The 6,000-nt window shown below is 39.5% G+C and overlaps 1 protein-coding gene across 1 annotated transcript in view; it reads left to right on the top strand.

Annotated features, from left to right (window-relative positions):
- LOC122810608 (tastin-like) overlaps positions 1 to 6,000 on the top strand; it is a 1,451,617-nt gene that overhangs the window by 1,171,732 nt on the left and 273,885 nt on the right. The window lies entirely within an intron of this gene.

Genomic DNA, 6,000 nt, shown 5'->3' with positions numbered 1-6,000 from the left:
TGGTGCTGACACCTTATACTGAAATACCACACCGATGGATAGTGAAGTTCCTTTCATGGCTAGCCTTAGCAAGTGCCTATCTTTAGTACTTACCACCTGAAATGTACTGTAAGCTTTGGCTGACATGGACATTTATTATATTAGTGTTTTTTGTTTGTTTTTGAAATGCAACATTTTTTTGAAATAGTAAATGCAACAACACAGGGAAGGATGAATTTAGATCAGGATAAAACGGGGGAGACAGCTTGCCAGTCAAAAAAGTAATTCAGACTTCATACAGATAGATGTCCCACTTGATTTATTGTACTATTACTGTTAAAAAAGACAGTGGTCTTAATAAATATCAGCAGTTGTGTTAATATTATATTTCATTTTGATCCAGTGTTGAAGACTTTATTTTACCTTCTGCTTTTTGTCTTCACCATAAATAGGTATCTTGAGATAGCTATTTGGTAATGTACAGCTTTATAAGCAGAGCCCAAAATACTTGAGAAAAGGGACTTTCTCTAGTATAGGTGTCGAGACCCGAACCCCACAAAATCTCTGACAATGTGAACTTCCTCACAAAAAGTATTCATTTGCAGGCAGTCTGCAAAGACATGATACTATGGACTGAACTTGGGATTGGGGCCTCTTCATATCTGTTATGAAAATATGAAAATGCTTTAAGCTATTTATTGGTATAAAATGCAGTATTTACTAGGTAAGTAGGTACATGGGCAGGAAAGATGTGGAATGAGTAGGAGACACAAGAAGCCATCACTGATAGCTCCACAGCAGTGACCTCCTCCCATCTCCATCAGGAAGGGAGAGATGGTAAAATGTGGGCATGATCATGAAGCTTTCTTTAATAGGTTTAAAACAGTAGTGCACAATATCTGGCCCCCGAAGCAACACCATCCGGCCCCCAGAGAGTAACCAAAAACATTTTAAAAAAGTGAAAAAATGCTGTGCCTTACTCCAGTCATGCAAACTTTCCAGCACTTGCTTTACCTAATTGACTGCAGTTGCGTGCACCTCAAATTTTAGCTGCAGAAGTAACTATTCTTTGTTGTTTATAACTTGCAGTCTGCAAACAGTAGTAATTTTCTGCAAGAGTTTGTTATAGGTCATGGCTGCAAGACAAAATAAAGTTAAATGCAAAGTTGATGTAGAAAACAGGCAATTTCATGACTGGTGTCTTAAGTAAAAATGCCAGTCACCTGTACCTGTTAACTTGTAATGACGTACTATGTTTTGAGGTGGCCTGCAGATGCATTTAGAAATTGTGTACTAGCCCTCTCCACAAAAAGGTTTTGCACCACTGGTTTAAAAATAGTGGAGGAGTCACTTGCTCTGACAGCACTTGTTTCTGCATCTCCAGAATTCAGGAGGGGTGGTACAGTTCCACTTGTGTATCTACTCAATCCATCAGTAATACAGTCTTAATACATTTTAAGATCCACAAGTTAAAAGCCAGTCTGAGGAGGGGAGATTATACTTCCTTTGAACCTCCTGAAAGAACACTGTGCAGCCGCATTATCCAGCTGAGCCCATTTACATATACCATCCAGTCAACATAGAACTGCCACTCTAACCTATACAGAGTCCCCTTGTACTAATAATAATTCGCCAGTGTTAACACCTTCATTCTTTCTGAGATGGTATTAACTAGATAAAATATTTTAATGCCCTGATTCTACAACTGCGCTGCCCTTTAAATAATTGTAAGACACCCTATTAGATAGTCCTACAAACTGCGCCAGTCTTTTCCCTAGATCATTTTCGAATTTAAGTACCCATGGAGGCCTGTCAGCCAGGCACCTTCCCACCTCTTGTAGCCGGCCTCAAGGCCCAGATTAAGCCACATAGTGACCACTTTAAGGCAAGAATTTAGTTGGGAACTAAATAGAGCCTTCATCCAGTTGTTTAAACTAGTTAATAACATCCACATGCTTGATTTCACTGGGTTTCTGAAAACATAGAAGCAGTTGATGCCGTCTTCTTACCACCCCTACTACTGGGAAAAAAACTCAGCAATGTCAGTAAGATTTTTAGTTAGTAACAGACTTCAGTAAATCTAGTCTGTGCCTGGTAGAACCGTATAAATGAACACTCTAACATGACTGTCTAATAGGATACATGCTTGCAAAATCATTCCCAAATTTCACTAATTTTGGGAGCCATCTGATTCATGTATGGTTTAATCAGCCTTGCTTATGTTGGTGTTATAACTAGAAACTCTGATAAGTTTGTGCAAGAGGAACATAACCCCTCGACACATCCTTTGGATCTCGAAGAAGATCAGAATAAGTTTGTCTTCATATTAACATAAAACAGTAAATATAGGCAATATATTCCTCTTCTCAAGGGCTGCCGAACCCTGCCTCAGCCACACTGATGTAGGTTTGGTGGCTAATGGAAGTAGCAGTTGTAACAGAGGTGCCCCTTTTCCTGTCCAACTAGAAAAAGATTGACAGAGATACCAGACCCAGTTTTCATACACACAGTGAACCCTTCATATACATGAGCCTAATAACACTGATAACCAACACCTCAGATAACTAATAAAAAAAATACTGTTTGATGGGTTTTCAAGATTAGCACTTAATGTCCAAGTTTGTAACATTTTATCTTGTGTTATGTTACATTAGGCCATCATACACTCTGCAGGACTTGCCTAACACTGCCTCTATTTTGATGTCCTGAAATAACTCCAGTCTGTTCTAGATGTACAAAGTGACATATTGCCTTTTTCAGCCTTTGTATTCCTATGCCAACATAAATCTTGTAATAAGTATGTAGCTGGTCATGTGGGTAGAATCTTTACCATGCTTGGGAACCAAAACTGTATAAGCTAATTGCCAAAAAAGTTGCTGGGATCTCTCAGCTGGGAGCATCCCTAGTAAATCCCAACCTTGTTGTCCCTGTCTTCAGGTATTTAACAATATATTCTGATTCCTGCACTGAAAATGAGGACCAGGTTAATATATGTCACTGGGCGATGTATTAGTAAGCATTAGCCCATGAAATAAGGCCTGTAATGCTTTTAGAGCTTCTTTGAATGAGTTCTCCTTAAACCTTCTCACTGCCTCCGCTGAAAACAGGCTCTGTGGAACCTAGTCGGACATTCCCGGTCAACAAATGTTAAATAAATAAAAATAAAATAAAATAAATGTCTGTAAGAGATCTGATGTCAAGTACTCTTATTCAGTAGTCTGTGTTCTCAAGATGACTGACCTTTCTGTTTCTGCATTGTATTTTCACCCCTTTTACCATAAATTGAAACAACTTCAGCATATTTGAGTAAATTATTATTTGTATCTTAGTCCCACAGCCTGTCAGGCATCAACCCTGCCATAATCAGTCAGATGGTTTTGTTCTGTGTGGACAGAGCTTGCTATCAGAGACCATCATCCAGGCATCCACCAGAGATTTTTTAGTTTAAAACTAACTCCCTCTCTTTTGGTGACTGGGCATGATTACAGATGTAAGGGCCCTGCAGTTCCTCTTCCTGTGGTTATGCACAATCCTGTGCATGCTCTGTGAGGGTTACCATGAAAACATGGCCTGACAGGGCCAAATGCATGTCCTCACTATTGCTGCTTACCATGCACCTCTCCCATTCCAATAGGTGCAGGTCTTTCAGTTAAGCAGACTTCCTCCCTCCTCCTGGGATACGTAAGCCAGTGTTGGCTTTCACTCCTATCCTCTTGCTCCTCCAGTGCCCAAGCTACTAACTGATCTCTGGTCACCCAGGGCATAGTTAGGGATTTACCCATTATTACTGGGAACATCTGAACAGAATTTAACCCTAAGATGCTCTGTATTTGCAGTTTTTATTATCCATCATCTTTTTGGTCCTGTCTTTCAGGATTTTTGCAAACTCTTGATACAGTTATTCTCAGTATGGTCCACTGATTCAGCCTAGTCAAAACCTGCATTATTGCAGAGTATTCTTCCTCGCCACCCTTCTGTAGTGGGCATTGGTTTAATTACCCTGTTTTATTTTAACAATGTTTATCAGTTTTTATTAAATGGCTTCCTCGAGTTCATAGGTTGTGCTGTTAATTTTATAACCTACTGGCTTTGAAGAAGCTTGACTAACATTTTCTAGTATGTGATTTTTTAATACTAATTATGTATGCCAAGTGTTTTTTTGTTTTTTTTTATGATTAATTGACCACTTTTTTAATGCTTATTAAAAATGTTGGTGCAGTCATTGTGTAATTAATCTATTAGGTCCCATAGGTTCCTCAAGTAAAACATGCTTCAGCTTCAACTGGATGAAACAAATTGTTTAAATCTGCAGCTTGTTGAATTGTCTTAAAGTCTTTCTTTTTTTGGTCAAAAGCCCCCCTTGCAAAACCCGCATTCTTTACTAATAAAAGATAATTCTTTACTAATAAGGGTTCACAACTATGGAGAAAAGGAAGAAAAACATATAAGAATCCTGCTGTTGCACATGTAGGAATTGCACTGGCAATGAATTCCTATAGAGTAGTTCATCCCCTTTACATTTGATGAAGAGTAAGGCCAACAGGACCTATCCCTGCTTTTACTATATCTAGTGCTGATGTTTACTAACAGATGCACTATCCTACCATTTACAGTGTATGTTGCATACTACAAACACAGATCTTTATACATAACTTTGGTCATGCAGTGCCTTGAAAGTGTGATAGAAAGGGCCGCACAGGAGGCAGTATGCCACCTGGGAAAAAAGTGATAATTCTTTTCTATCTGATTTTTCATAGTTGGGAATCCTTGGCCCTTTTCTAAATGACCTGTATGTTTATCTTTGAAGCTGCAGAAAGGGTTATTATATTCAGACAGGGCAGCTGAGACATATAATGGAAGTTAAACTTCCATGATCTTTTGTCAATCTTCATTTATCCTTTACCATTGGAATACGGTTCTGATCCTCTGAACTGGCCCAGCCATTACATAGCTTGCACCAGCCAAAAACTCTCAAGATAAGGCTCTACCCATAATACCCCCCTCCATATTACCCCAGATCTTGTTTGCTACAAGAAGCATTAGCCATTTTCTCTCATAGCTAAGTGAAATTTTCTTGTGTTTTCACGATTTAACCTAATATTTTTTCTATAAATAGTTATGTATATTCTTTATCTTTCCTCTTTCTTTATTGAGTGAGTGTATTTTTCTTACCATACTGTATTCTTTTCCCTATCATCGTTGGTAGTATCTCTCCATCTTTTTCTTTACCTGTTTAGGTAGCTTTAACTTACCATTGATGGTGGTTTCTTCTTTCCCTTCTCTGTGTATGTGCGTGTGTGTGTATTTGCTACCTGTTGACCCCTTCTTTTCATTTGGTGTCTGTCAACATGGCTGAGAAATCTAAAGGGACTATGGGTTTTAAACAGCGCCACGATTGTGGTCGGAAGATTCACAGTTCCAATCAGCATTCTTCCTCTGTATATTGTTTACGTCCAGCTCATCTAAATCAGGACTATACTACCTGCCAGGCCTTCAGCAACTGCACCTTGGTAGAACTTGGAAATTAGTACTAAAAGGACTAATTAAATCCGCTTTTGAGGAGGCCTTATCCAAGACGTCTCCCTCTAAATCTGACCAGGGAACCAAGAAAAGTCACTTGGTGCTGACGTCTCCTTTGGTACTGGTGGCAAAAAAGCATAAGCCTTCCACTCCCACTACTTCAGCAGAACCAAAGGCTAAGGTTCGGAAGCTTTCAGAACTGACAGCATCCACTGCACCGTCTTCTATGGCACTACAAACCTCTGTACCGGTCTCTTCGGTACTGACAACTTCAGTTTCCCGGTTGGTACCTACCTACTCTGCTGTACTTCCACAGACATTGGAACCCCCATTGGTGCAGAAATCAGACATAACTTTCACTCCCAGGACAAGGTATTCACCCTCTTCACTCCTTTGTGGGACAGCTCCTGAGTCGTTTTCTTGAAAGACCAGAATCTTCTCTGTCCGTTCCTCCAGGAGTCTTATTGAAGTTGACTTTGTGAGATTGGTGGATCAGCTCCT

The sequence above is a fragment of the Protopterus annectens genome, chromosome 9.part0 (assembly GCF_019279795.1).
Source record: "Protopterus annectens isolate FY-2018-M chromosome 9.part0, PAN1.0, whole genome shotgun sequence".
Lineage (NCBI taxonomy): Eukaryota > Metazoa > Chordata > Ceratodontiformes > Protopteridae > Protopterus > Protopterus annectens.
Note: the sequence above shows the minus strand (reverse complement) of the source record. Positions and strands in the feature narration are given on the sequence as shown.